The sequence below is a fragment of the Onthophagus taurus genome, chromosome 11, assembly GCF_036711975.1.
Source record: "Onthophagus taurus isolate NC chromosome 11, IU_Otau_3.0, whole genome shotgun sequence".
NCBI lineage: Eukaryota > Metazoa > Arthropoda > Insecta > Coleoptera > Scarabaeidae > Onthophagus > Onthophagus taurus.
The window spans coordinates 27,427,789-27,443,431 of NC_091976.1; the positions used below are offsets into that span (position 1 = coordinate 27,427,789).

The 15,643-nt window shown below is 31.5% G+C and overlaps 1 protein-coding gene across 12 annotated transcripts in view; it reads left to right on the forward strand.

The window, feature by feature from the left end:
- The first annotated feature begins 327 nt into the window (after positions 1–327).
- The window catches only part of LOC111415790 (immunoglobulin superfamily member turtle), a 62,472-nt gene continuing 47,156 nt past the window's right edge, over positions 328–15,643 (forward strand). For 8 of the 12 annotated variants that reach the window (XM_023047651.2, XM_071200206.1, XM_023047654.2 and 5 more), the window contains exon 1: positions 329–592. The gene's annotated coding sequence lies outside the window, so the exon portion shown is untranslated. Of the gene's footprint in view, positions 593–15,643 lie in introns of all 12 variants that reach the window. The other 4 variants (XM_023047642.2, XM_023047648.2, XM_023047644.2 and 1 more) reach the window with 2 other exon arrangements.

Below are 15,643 nucleotides of genomic sequence, written 5' to 3' on the forward strand. Positions count from 1 at the left end.
AAATGTATATATTTGCAAATAAACCTCATGATTCCTCATTTTGAATGGATTAAAATTGAAATCTTCTAGATTTGAAAGATTATTACAAAATTCAATTCTAATTTTAAAGATTTGGTGTATTTCTTTAACTGAATTTTATAAAAATCTTTTGAAGTAATAAAACATCCTTTGATTTGAAAGAATCAACTGCTTGAGTTTTGCGTGTCACGTCAGTATACATGGTGCCCTTTAAAGTGATCGTAAGGGGCCGCGGGGTCGAGACGCAAGCCGAAGGAAACCATCCAGTAGGCGGTCGTCCGCGTCTGGGCCCCACCGCACGAACAAACGAAACGGGACGGACAAGCAGAAGCAGGCAGTTGAACAGCGTCGCTCGTGCGATTCGAACGGTTTGGCGCACCCCTAAGCGCCGTCCTTCCGACCGCCGAAATAATAGTCATTTTGATAGTGTACGCCATCCGGAAGAGGTGAAAAAGTGTTCGTCATTTTTTTGGTAGGAGTGGTGACGAGGACGTCGTGATCGGACAGTTATGTGAGGGCGTCGTGGCGGAGGCGTCCACGAGGTGGAGGATTCTCGTTAGAAGGGCGCCCAGAGGTAAGATCCAAATATAATTATTGACCCAAAAAATCAAGAAACAATTATGACATTGATTATATAAAATTCATATATCATATTCATTATGTTGATGTTTATTACTAAGAAATGGCTTGTGGTTAACGGTATAGGAACGGAAGGAAAAGAAATAACGAAATTGCGGGTAAACGGTGTGCGAGGTGCGTACAAGAGTCGCGCGGTCGTCTTCTTACGAATTCCTCAGCGACCGTTGGCGGCCGAAGAGCAGCGCCTCTCGAAGGTCGACTTCTCTCCAGCCGCGGACGCTCCCACGAGGCGGTTGGTTCTTCAGCAAGAAATGCCACGGGATGTCTTCTCGTCCGAAAGATCCCCATTATATGCTTTTTGGCGGCAGGGCTCACTTAAAATCCCCTTTAAAAAGAAACTTGTCGTTCTGAGAAAACAAACCTCTCCGTTTGTTAACAAACTCAATGGACCAAAATTGAAAAGATGTTTTCAGTTATATACACAAAAGATATTTACAAAGATTTTTTACAAAGCAAAACAAATTTTGCTGTGGATCATATATATTCCATAGAATGCGCAAGTCCGTCTAGGGTAATTTCATGAAGACGTCAACGCTCTGCCATTTTATTACATGATGTATCATTTTTACTTTTAGTTTTATTTTTAATATTTTGCTTTTCACAATCTGTTTACAACATTGTTCTTGGTCACCTTAATTTATATTGCATCCGGTCTACTTTATCTACACTGTTCATACTCTCATTATGTTTCCTTACTATCTCAGGATTGTTACTGTAACACTTTTACATTTTACTCCACTTGTTTTGCTATTAGTATAAGTATTCAGTAAGGTCACATTAATACAATGTAAGTATAGCAATAGTGTACTATATGGTTTCTATAGGTCGCAATTTAACACAGTTTGCCCAAACACGCTTAAGGTTGTATCAAATGTATTCAATGGGATTAAGATCTCGGTTACGTGGCGGGTATGCTAAAGTTTGAATACCGACCTCCTCAAGGTATTGAGTGACGGCCTTCCTACAATGTACCTTGAGCATTAACGCTACCTCTATTGAAAACAAACAAGATTGGTAGGAGCTTTATAAGAGATACCTCACAAAAATATTATTGAACCTCGCATTTTTTCACATGCTATTGCATGTTCCCCTAGTAAACTTATAGTGTGTTTACTAGCACCAATGTTTCTCAAGTAACAAAAAGATGAATTCGTTATGCAAAGCGATTTGGATTCTACGTGTATAAACCGGTTCCTAATTCTAAGTCTAGTGTTAGTTCTACTTTTCGTTCAATAAAAAATATAACAATCTAGCGGAGAGTTACAATTAAAACTAGAACTAACACTACACCTAGAACTAGAAATATTCGGATTTAGCCGCACGTCTCTAAAGACGGCTAAACCCGAATGATTCTAGTTGTAGGTCTTGTGTTAGTTCTAGTTTTATTTGCTATTTTGCGTTAGATTCTTGTATATTTCTATTGAAACAAAAGTAGAACTAACACTAGACCTAGAACTAGAATCATTCGGGTTTAGCTACACGTCTTTCAAGACGGCTAAACCCTAAGGATTCTAGTTTTCGGTCTTGTGTTAGTTCTAGTGATAGTGCTAGTGCAAAACTAGAACTAACACTAAACCGAGAACTAGAAACATTCGGATTTAGCCGCACGTCTCTAAAGACGGCTAAACCCGAATGATTCTAGTTCTAGGTTTTGTGTTAGTTCTAGTAATAGTGCTCGTGCAAAACTGCGTCTTGTCACTAAAACAAACATTAAACCTAAAATTAGAATCATTCGGGTTTAGCCGCACGTCTCTCAAGACGGCTAAACCTGAATGATTCTCATTCTAGGTCTTGTGTTAGTTCTAGCGCAAAACTCGAACTAACACTAGACCTAGAACTAGAATCACTCGGGTTTAGCCACACGTCTTTTAAGACGGCTAAACCCGAGTGATTCTAGTTTTAGGTCTTGTGTTAGTTCTAGTGATAGTGCTAGTGCAAAACTAGAACGAGAACTAGAAACATTTAGCCGGATTTAGCCGCACGTCTCTCAAGATGGCTAAACCAACAACTTACAAAATTCTGTTAAAGAAAGACACGAAATGTTTAAAATTAGAATAGAATTCTGTAATAATCTAGAAGATTTCAATTTTAATCCATCTAAAAAGAGGGATCATAAAGTTTATTTGCGAATATATATATTTTTTTAGTTAGTAGTAATAGATATCACTAGATGGCGTCACTCATAACGAGAATTTAGGTACTAATTGGAAGTGAAGTATTGGCGTTGTAAATTATATTAAAAGTTTAAACTTAATTTTATATAAGAAATAGATAAATAATTTTAGTTTAAATTACTCAAAAAACTGATTTTCGATGATATTTTACCCGTCTGCTATTATTTTGTTCGTTTTTTGAGTGTGTAAGATTCTAGGTTCGATTTTATGTTTTTAGATTGTTTTAATATGTTTTTCATATCATCGGGGCTATCATTGCTTCGTCCCTTTTTAGCTTGTGTTGATATGCTCAATAATAATAATTTTTACGTGGTGTAATTGTCATGGTCCGGCGATCTCTTTTAATACTATGACTATTCAAACTGATGAATAGCCTGATTATGGCCGAAAACCAGTTTTATGAGTAAATTAAATTAAAATTATTTAGCGAGAAGTTTTTATTACTTTTATCTATTTCTTAATTAAATTCCTCGCAATATGGATATACAATATCTTAACTTTATATGGTCCAAAGCCAGAACATTTTCGTAATGCGAATCAAAGTGAAATTGATTTGGCATAAAAATACAATCTTTTTGATACTACTCTGTATATTTCGTCTACATATATTATTGTCTCAACATCGGAAATTCATCGGAAAATGTCGGAAACTCGTTTAGTCCAATAAAAAGCATCATATCGCTATGAAAGCTTATTTAATCTGCTCATACAAGTTTTAAGAAAACAGCAGTTTTTCTTTGCAACCTCGAAGACCAATAGACAATAGTAGGTCTTCAATACATTTAACGATTAGTTATCATAGCAGGTAATCTTTAAGATTTAGATGATGATGACGAGCTGATCCATAACTTCCAACCTCATCTTTTCCGCATTGCCAAGTTTCTGGGTGTGTTTTGTAATCTGTATTACTTTTGGGGTCGCTGTCGTATTTCACAACTGATAGGATTTGCTACCGTTCAGAAAAGATTATGGACTGTTGTCTTTTAGGTTGCTCCCTTTAATATGGTGCAAGTACCTAGGTTGCTCCTTGGTGCAAGTATCACCCTTCTTGCTTTCCAGCTGATGAATTTGTAGACTTTAATGATGTAAAAACAAATTCAGTGAACTGAATATGCTTGTAGTACTAAGTTTTGTGAAATGTAATGTGTCTAAATCGAAAATGCATTTTCCACATAAACTGTGCATAAAAAATGCAATAAATAAAATGATTTATCACTGTAAGTATTCAGGATGCCAGAACACAATTTAAAACCTATTCGAGAACTGTTCTAAATTGTAAGTTTAAATTGAAAGCAAACAGCGACTAGAAATTAGAATCATTCGGGTTTAGCCGCACGTCTCTTGTGTTAGTTCTAGTAATAGTGTCAGTGCAAAACCAGAACTAACACTAGACCGAGAACTAGAAACATTCGGATTTAGCACGTCTTTCAAGACGGCTAAACCCGAATGATTCTAGTTCTAGGTCTTGTGTTAGTTCTAGTGCAAAACTCGAACTAACACTAGACCGAGAACTAGAATCATTCGAGTTTAGCTGCACGTCTTTCAAGACGGCTAAACCCGAAGGATTCTAGTTTTAGGTCTTGTGTTAGTTCTAGTGATAGTGCTAGTGCAAAACTGGAACTAACACTAAACCGAGAACTAGAAACATTCGGATTTAGCCGCACGACTCTCAAGATGGCTAAACCAACAACTTACTAGTGTTAGTTCTAGATTTATTTCATTGAACAATATACAACAATCCAGCGCTGAATAACAACTAAAACTAGAACTAACACTAGCATTAGAACTAAAACTAGAGCTAGAACTAGAATCGTTTAGATTTAGCCGTCTTAAGAGACGTACGGCTAAACCCGAATGATACTAGTTCTAGGACTAGTGTTGGTTCTACTTTTAGTTCAATAAAAATATACAACAACCTAACAATGAATAACAATTAAAACTAGAACTACCGTCCTTGATTTAAGTAAGATAACTCGGGGAATACCTCGAGATTATCTATAAACATGAAATAGAGCAACTTAGAAAATAGAGGTTTATCGAGGTTTTGCTGTAATTAAATTTATTTATTATTTTAATTAATATCGAAAATAGAAAATTATACAGCAATCAGTTAATTAAATATTTAATGAAAATCTCCATTCCCAAAATTGGATATAAATAAAACTTAATTTCGTTATTAATATGTACATCAAAATCTCGGTAAATTAATAAAATAGTAAAATATTAAATAATATTGCAGATAATTTAGAGTTTAATACATTTACCCAACTGTAAAATTTAACGGTATTATTTTAACACTTTTATAGAAATTATAAACTCAAACTAATCGTGTTTATTTTTCTCTTCAACATCAAAGAATGTTTACCACATTCCTTGTACTTGTAAAAACATTTCTTTTTCTGATTTTTGTTTGAATTTTCTTTGAGTTAAATTTTTTTAAATAGATTTATTACAAAATGTTTCAACTTCATAAATACGCACAAACCGGTGAATTCGTACGAAAAATTGAATATCCGTAGCAACCAACGAACCGTGTTTATATACGAGCTCTCTTGCACATTCTCCCATATTTCGAACAAGAATTCATCTAAAATGCATTCTTAAAATCCTTAGTAAGTACATTTCAACAGTGTTCAGTTCATCTCCCCTCTCAATACAACAATATCCCATTATATTCAACTTCGTATCTTCGTACAAGCACAAAGAAAGAATTTTTTCTCTCTGTATGTGTGTTACGTGGGAAGCTTTCTGAGCTGCAAACAATAAAAGCGCGTGTTTCGTATATCGGAAAAACCAATATCTTAAGCTGTTTGAAGAAAAGAATAAGACCGTGGGGGGAAATTGCTCGGGCGTCTAACGATTACAGATCGGTTTCTATCGCAATAATTAACTTGTTACTGCAACACAATCGTTGGCTAAATAACTGGTAGATACAAGAGTTCGATTTCGTTGCTTTGAACAAAGTCGAAGAAGGCAACACCGTTATTCTTGTTGCAGCGCGACCAATCCAACCAATAAACTATACAACAACAGTTAGTTTCATCAAAAGCCGATTTAATCACTCTTTCAATAACACGCTTTAGGCAAAGGATTACATTATTTAGCAATGGAATTAAACAGATGTGCCTCTTATTTATCTTTGTGTAAGCTCATTGTTCATATACATACTGGGATCGTCTTTCTAACCTTTTAGAGAATATCAGAGTTCATTTATGAAATCATAACTTTTACATCTTAATTTACATTAATAAAGATCATCCAATATTCTATTAATTTAATTAACAGCAATTTATTTCAATATTAAGAAACTTAAAACCATCGATACATCTTCGCCCAGTTTCCGGTGTAACCCTACAGAAACCTTACGGTGTTATTTTCCAACCGATCAATCGCCAAGTTATCCGGCTTCGCGGAATCAAAGCCCCACAACGCCCGCCGCTCTGTTCAGATCGGTTTCCGACGTCAATATTGGCTTGTTCGTCGAAAAGAAGACCCGGAGGCTCGCGTATGGCGGCGCTTCGTAAGCCGGAAGTGCGCGCAAATACCTACTTCCCTTCCCCCTTTTCAACGTCCCGGATAAATTATTCATATTTTCTTTACCACCGTCGTCGTCGTCGCCACACCAACTGTTGAATTAATTGGGCGTGCTATTAATTAAAGGAGACTACTTCGGTGGTGTCGCAAGAGAATGTGCCGTCGGTGAATTGGTGGAAGGAGACTTGAATGAACGCCATCAGGTTGAGATATACTAATAAGATTAAGCATTTCCGTCGAAGTTACGGTGTGTATTTGTGTTAAAAGAGATCGCAGGTGGTTGATGTAGATTTGTATGTTGCTCAGGTTATGAATAAATTATGTTGTGTTGTTTAACAATAACCTTATTAATAGTTTCATGAGGTGAATAATATGTAATTTCCAGGAATACATTATTACAGAAGAAATTGTCCCATTTATTAATTAAAAATAATTCGAAATTCTCAAAAAATCGTATCGACTGTATTTTTATGAATCATGATATGACATGTATGCTAAATTGTAGCTTAATGATTCTAGTTTATGATATGATATAAAAACTATGAGATTGTATAATTGAAATTTCTAGGAAAAAATTATTAAAGAAAAAGTTGCCAAATTTATAAATTAAAAATGATACGATACTGAAAAAATCGTATTGATTGTATTTTTGTGAGTTATGATGTGATATGTATGTTAAATTGTAGCTTAATGACTCTAGTTTATGACGTGATATAAAAAAAGTATGATAATATTGTTGAAAATTTCAGGAAAATAATATTAAAGAAGAAATTGAAATATTTATAATATGAAATTAAAAAAAAAAATAGTATAGACTGTATTCTTATGAATCATGATATGACATGTATACCAAATTGTAGTTTAATGAGTCTAGTTTATGATATGATATAAAAACTATGACATTATATAATTGAAATTTCTAGGAAAAAATTATTAAAGAGAATATTGGAAAATTTATAATTAAAAAATAATACGAAATACTGAAAACATCATATCAACTGTATTTTTAAGAATCATGACATGATATGTATGTTAAACTGTAGCTTGAAGACTCTAGTTTATGATGTGATATAAGAATTGTATGATAATATCGGTGAAAATTCCAGAGAAGAATATTAAAGAAGAAATTGAAAAATTTGTAATACAAAATTTAAAAACATATCGTGTAGACTGTATTCTTATGAATCAAGATATGACATGTATGCTAAATTGTAGCTTAATGATACTAGTTTATGATATGATATAAAAACTATAAGATTATATAATTGAAATTTCTAGGAAAAAATTGCCAAATTTATAAATTAAAAATAATGCGATATTGAAAAAATCGTATCGGCTGTATTTTTGTGAGTTATGATGTGATATGTATGTTAAATTGTACCTTAATGACTTTAGTTTATAATGTGATATACAAATTGTATGATAATATTGTTGAAAATTTCAGGAAAAAATCATTAAAGAAGAAATTGAAAAATTTGTAGTAGAAAATTAAAAAAAACTCTTATAGGCTGTATTCTTATGACTCATGATATGACATGTATGCTAAGTTGTAGCTTAATGATTCTAGTTTATGATATGATATAAAAACTATGAGATTATATAATTGAAATTTCTAGGAAAAAATTATTAAAGAAAAAGTTGCCAAATTTATAAATTAAAAGTAATACGAAATATTGAAAAGATCATATCGATTGTATTTTGAGCAAGCATAACATGATATGTATGTTTAATTGTAGCTTGAAGACTCTAGTTTATGATGTAATATAAAAATTGTATGATTATAGTGTTGAAAATTCCAAAAAAAAAATATTAAGGAAGAAATTGAAAAATTTATTATAAGAAATTTAAAAAAAATCGTATAGATTGTATTCTTATGAATTATGATATGACATGTATGCTAAATTGTAGCTTAATGATTCTAGTTTATGATATGATATTACAACTATAAGATTATATAATTGAAATTTTTGGAAAAAATTATTCAAGAAAAAGTTGCCAAATTTATAAATTAAAAATAATACGATATTGAAATAATCGTATCGTCTGTATTTTTGTAAGTTATGATGTGATATGTAGGTTAAACTGTAGCTTGAAGACTCTAGTTTATGATGTGATATAAAAATTGTATGATAATATCGTTGAAATTTTCAAGAAAAAAATATTAAAGAGGAAATTGAAAAAATTGTAATAGAAAATTAAAAAAAAATCTTATAGGCTGTTTTCTGATGACTCATGATATGACATGTATGCTAAACTGTAACGTAATGATTCTAGTTTATGATATGATATAGAAACTATGAGGTTATATAATTAAAATTTCTAGGAAGAGTTTATTAAAGAAAAAATTGGCAAATTTATAAATTAAAAATAATACGAAATATTGAAAAAATCGTATCGACTGTATTTTTATGAATCATGATGTGATATATATTTTAAATTGAAGCTTAATGACTCTAGTTTATGATGTGATATAAAAACTGTAAGATATTATTATTGAAAAGTCGAGGAAAAAAATATTAAAGAAGAAATTGAAAAATTTATAATACGAAATTAAAAAAAAATTGTATAGACTGTATTCTTATGAATCATGATATAACATGTATGCCAAATTGTAGCTTAATGAGTCTAGCTTATGATATGATATAAAAACTATGAGATTATATAATTGAAATTTCTAGGAAAGAATTATTAAAGAAAAACTTGGCAAATTTATAAATTAAAATATTACGAAATATTAAAAAAAATCGTATCGACTGTATGTTCATGAATCATAATGTGATATGTATGTTAAATTGTAGCTTAATAACTCTAGTTTATGATGTGATATAAAAATTATATCATAATATTGTTGATAATTCCAGAAAAAAATATTAAAGAAGAAATTGAAAAATTTATAACAAGAAATTAAAAAAAAAATCGTATACATTGTATTCTTATGAATCATGATATGACATGTATGCCAAATTGTAGCTTAATGAGACTAGTTTATGATATGATATAAAAACTATGAGGTTATATAATTAAAATTTCTAAGAAAAAATTATTAAAGAAAAAGTTGGCAAATTTATAAATTAAAAATAATACGAAATATTAAAAAAAATCGTATCGACTGTATTTTTATGAATCATAATGTATGTTAAATTGTACCTTAATGACTCTAGTTTATGATGTGATATAAAAACTATAACATAATATTGTTTAAAACTCCAGGAAAAAATATGAAAGAAGAAATTTAAAAATGTATAATACAACATTTTTTTAAAATGTTATGGGCTGTATTTTTATGACTCATGATATCACATGTATGGTAAATTGTAGCTTAATGATTCTAGTTTATATGATAAATTTGAAAACTTATATTTCTTTCTTTCTATTTAATAGATTGAAAGAAATCGGTTTGGATTAAGAATTGTTCTTGTGAATATGAGTACCTAGAAATGGACACTTGAAATTAATTAGTCCAATTGACTCACAAGCCATTTGGAACTTAAAATACAAAACTTTACCAAATACAGAATTGGAAAAGGTTGAGATGCAAATAATAAGTGTCTTATGTCAACGTTTCCAGTGACATGTAACACCATAGTTGAACTCGGTCCTAGTAATAGTTTCTACATCATTTATGCAAATTGACCTGTCCACAGGGTCTATTGTTAGACAGTAATCGGATTGAGGTTAATACTATCGCATATATGCAAACGCATAGATGTATCACTAAAACCTTTAAGGTCAAACGTTCCTTAAATAGGCACCAAGCCAAATTTTCATGGAAATTTGTCGCTTTATAGCAAAAAAGTTGACAAAAAAATTATGATTTCGTAGAATTCAATAACTGATGGTATTTTCAGGATTGCAAATTGTGTTATCTGTCCCGTTACAATTCCCAAACCGTATTTTCGTTAATTAGGATTTGAAAAAAGTTGTTCTCGTTCGATGTAAACATTTGCAAAATGTTGGATTTTAATGGAATTGCGCCAAATCCGCGCGACGCGAAACGTAAATATGTCGAGAGAAAAAATATACACCATCTGGCTGGGAAAAAAAACATTGAAAACGTAAGCAGTATTTTTAGACATTTTATTAGAGACGGTACCGAGACCGATAGAGTTGCAATGCCTAAATATTTAATTTGTTCACGGTCCACAAGGTATTGGTCGAAATGCCAGTAGGTGTCAAATTTGATGTAATTTAATTTTCCAAAATTGATCCACGTTGAAATTGAGTTATAGCGATATCCAAAATAATTGCAACTGGTATTGACAGAGCACGCCCTGTTAGTTATGCTGCGATGCTTTCTGATTTAACATCGACTATTAGCTGAACGTGACAAATCCAGACCAATTCAACGTGATCCAATCATTCCAAAAACAATCCAATCTATAAAACATCTAAATTGTTCTTACGCAAAGAGAAATTTAAATACATTTTGGTCGTTTTATAAAGATCTATTTTTTTGTTACAACATTTTAACAACTTGTTGTTTATTACTTGGTTACATCATCCAATTTACTATGGTATTCTTAAGCAATAACGATTTGAAATTTTTTTTAACGTTGAAAGTCGTCGTCGTTAGCGGTATTATTAGCAGAAAGAGATGAAATTGAAGGGCGAAATAATAATTTCTTGTGTACTAGTTTTAAAGGCGAACAACGTTGAAACGAAGGAAATTTTCGTTACTCGGAACTGTTTAAGTTGAAGCTTCAAGTTCGAGTCGAGATTCGGTTGCCACGCGATCGATACCATCCGGATGAAAGCCGCGCCCATTCGTGTAAAAGAGCAATCCCATTTCTAATCAAAAAATAATTCCGACAAGTTAAAAAAATTCCACACTCAAATGTTGGAAATGAAAAACAAAAAAAGTTTCGAAAATACAACAATTTCTGAAAGGAATTTCAACTCTCCTCGATTCCCCTTTTTAATTCTTTTCTCATATTTTTCTATTTCTTTCTTTCAATAAATGTTTTGGATTCTCGACCGAACGCTTCATTGGTAAATATTTGCGGAGAATGAAATCCAAAGAAACCACGGTGTCTCTCTGCAAATAAATGCGAAAGGATCAATCGGGCAGCAACAGTCAGAGTTGAACAAACATAGGAGGAGTATTTAAAGTTTGTTAGTTTTATAATTTAATTTCAAATTCAATCAATGTACTTTTAGCTTCAAAATTTTTATCATATATAGTGAATTTCACTTAAGATGCAATATACAAACATGTATTTTCTAACACCAGCGCTAGATCTAGAACTAGAAACATTTCATTTAGGCCCACTTTTACCACCTCCTGATAAATTTATCCGATAGATAAATCCAGTTCTTAGAAAATGAGAGCGCTTAAAACCGTGGTAACCATGGCAACTATCGTCTAGATAGTTTATCAGGAGGATGGTAAAAGTGGGCCTTAGCTAGTTAAATATACGCTGTGTTCTAGTTAGCATTAGATATCACTGTGTTGCAAATTTGTATTGAACTAAAACTGGAACTAACAGAAAACTTTTTAATTCTAGGTCTAGAAGATTTTCCCGATACTTTCCAGTTTTAGGTCTAGTATTGGTTCTAGTTTTATTTTTTTTTTATTTACCTCTAGTTCTAGGTCTCGTGTTAGTTCTAGTAATAGTGCTAGTGCTAGTGGTGAATGGTGGAGTACTAAGTAATAGGTTTTTAATACCCAGCCTATCCGGTCATTGCCAAAGCCGGATTACCAAATATCCGGCTTTGGCCGGATATTAAAAACCTATTACTTAGTACTCCACCATTCACAGGAATTAGTATCTCTTTTAGATGTTGGACACTGCAGATAATCAAGTTCAACCCCAATAGGACTTTTTTCATTGAATACAACTTTATTTATACCAGATTTGTCATTAGCAACCTCATTGCAACAATTCATCATCACATACATTACTAACAGAACTATCGTTGTTATCAGTTTCGATTATTAATTAAAGTATCCTTTTGTTAATGCAAAAAGCCATTTTGAAAAATCACTTTCAGTTCTTGAGAAATAAATTTTTGAAATGATCGACAATTTTTTCGAATTTTCCAAGTTTCGCCAATTAAGTTTTAAAAATTCGTATAAAATCCAGTTCTTGGAATATGAGCATAAAAATTTTCTAAAGTGTTAATAAAAGTGTCCTCTTTCCAATGAACCAACCCGTTTTGAAAAATAGCTTGTAGTTTTTGAGAAAACGATATTTGAAGTTTTGATAAAATTTTCGATGTTACAATTTTCATCGATAGTTTTCAAAATTCGCTATAAAATTAATTTCTTGAAGGATCCTTGTGGAAATATCACCAATTATTAATTAAACTATCCTCTTTTTAATGCAATAAGCCGTTTTGAAAAATCACTTTCAGTTCTTGAGAAATAATTTTTTGAAATGATCGACAACTTTTTCGAATTTTGCAAGTTTCGCCGATTAAGTTTTAAAAATTCGTATAAAATCTAATTCTTGGAATATGAGCATGAAAATTTCCTAAAGTGTTAATAAAAGTGTCCTCTTTCCAATGAACCAACCCGTTTTGAAAAATAGTTTTTAATTTTTGAGAAAACAATATTTGAAGTTTTGATAAAATTTTCGATGTTGCAAATTTCATCGATAACTTTCAAAATTCGCTATAAAATTAATTTCTTGAAGGATCCTTGTGGAAATATCACCAATTATTAATTAAACTATCCTCTTTTTAATGCAAAAAGCCATTTTGAAAAATCACTTTCAGTTCTTGAGAAATAAATTTTTGAAATGATCGACAATTTTTTCGAATTTTCCAAGTTTCGCCAATTAAGTTTTAAAAATTCGTATAAAATCCAGTTCTTGGAATATGAGCATAAAAATTTTCTAAAGTGTTAATAAAAGTGTCCTCTTTCCAATGAACCAATCCGTTTTGAAAAATAGCTTTTAGTTTTTGAGAAAACAATATTTGAAGTTTTGATAAAATTTTCGATGTTGCAATTTTCATCGATAGTTTTCAAAATTCGCTATAAAATTAATTTCTTGAAGGATCGTTGTGAAAATATCACCAATTATTAATTATTGTATCCTCTTTTTAATGCAAAAAGCCGTTTTGAAAAATCACTTATAGTTTTTGAGAAATAAATTTTTGAAATGATGGATAATTTTTTCGAATTTTGCAATTTTCGTCGATTCAGTTTTAAAAATTCGTATAAAATCCAATTCTTGGAATATGAGTATGAAATTTTCCCAAAGTGTTAATAAAAGTGTCTTCTTTCCAATGAACCAACCCGTTTTGAAATATAACTTTTAGTTTTTGAGAAACCAATATCTGAAGTTTTGATAAAATTTTTGATGTTGCAATTTTCATCGATAGTTTTCAAAATTCGCCATAAAATGAATTTCTTGAAGGATCCTTGGGGAAATATCACCAATTATTAATTAAAGTATCCTCTTTTTAATGCAACAAGCCGTTTTGAAAATCGCTTTTATTTTTTGAGAAATGAATTTTTGAAATGATCGATAATTTTTTTGAATTTTGCAATTTTCGTCGATTAAGTTTTAAAAATTTGTATAAAATCCAGTTCTTGGACTATGAGTATGAAAATTCCCCAAAGTGTTAATAAGAGTGTCCTTTTTCCAATGAACCAACACGTTTTGAGAAATAACTTTTAGTTTTTGAGAAGACAATATTTGAAGTTTTGAGAAAATTTTTGATGTTGCAATTTTCATCGATAACTTTCAAAATTGGCTACAAAATTAATTTCTTGAAGGATCCTTGTGGAAATATCACCAATTATTAATTAAAGTATCCTCATTTTAATGCAACAAGCCGTTTTGAAAAATCGCTTTTAGTTTTTGAGAAATAAATTTTTGAAATGATTGACAATTTTTTCGAATTTTGCATATTCCACCGATTAAATTTTAATAATTCGTATAAAATCCATTTCTTGGAATATGAGTATGAAAATTTCCTAAAGTGCTAATAAAAGCGTCCATTGGTTTTGAGAAACCAATATTTGAAGTTTTGATAAAATTTTCGATGTTGCTATTTTCATCGATAAGTTTCAAAATTCGCTATAAAATTAATTTTTTCTTTTTAGAGTTGCTTCGTTAGTTAAATCACCATCAAAAAAGCTTATCAGCTTTCTTATTTTAATTTTTATTCAAATATCGCAATAATGTGGCAATATAGGGTATCTACTTATCTACTTGATGGCTAAATTACAAGAAGCAATATTGTCCACTTCAGTAATAATGTGCTCAAACTGAACAGTGAAAAAACAGAACATATAGTGTTGGAGACCACTCGACGTGGGAGGGAATCTACATCTGTAAAATTTCTGGGTATGCATCTAGACTGCGGAATGACGTGGGAAGTGCACTTGAAGCATCTGAGGACTAGACTGACTTCTGCTATCTTTACAATACGAAGACTAAAACAAGTAGCCACTCACCAGGCAGCTAGGTTGTCATACTTTGCATTTTTTCACTCGGTGGCTCGGTGTTTTTTTTTTTTGGGGTAGGGCATCTAATTTCCTGAGGATCTTCCGACTACGGAAGAGGGCATTGCGGGGGCTGCGAACAGACGAAAGTTGTAAGAACTACTTTAAATATGACAATATACTTACCTTACCAAGCATATACATACTTACGACATTGCTGCATGTTCATGATAACGGAGACAGTTTTTCCTCCAATGGTGGTACCCATACCTATCTGACAAGATCACGACACCAATACCAGGTACCGTACCACAGAATTGCATCAACGTAAAAGCATGTAGATTATTGGGGTCCAAAACTCTACAACGAACTACCACCGCAGCTGACTGCGCTGTCTAAGCAACGGTTTAAGAGGAAAATAAAAGAATATTTGATGGAGAATGTTTCCCATTCGTGCAAGGAATATCTCACGACAGTTCAGTTTCACAATTTTAATGCGTAATGTGTAGTGTGTAATTGTCATGAAATGTATATTTGTATTATTATTATTATTATTATCACTTCAGAAATGCATCAAAAATTATAACCATAATGGCCGGATAGATCGGATATCCGGCTTTTCGCAAAATCGCTATCCGTTCTATCACTAGTTTTTGATAGTGCTAGTGCAAAACTCGTGATTCTAGTTCTAGGCCTTGTGTTAGTTGTAGTGATAGTAGTGATATTACTACTATATTACTCTAGTACTAAAAATGATTAACATTCTTTTAATAACTTAAATTTATGTTATTTTTTATTTTTCTTACATACATTTCAATACATAGTAAATGTCAAATCGATAAAACAGATTGAACGTGAATACGTCGTAGATAGTGATGTAAGA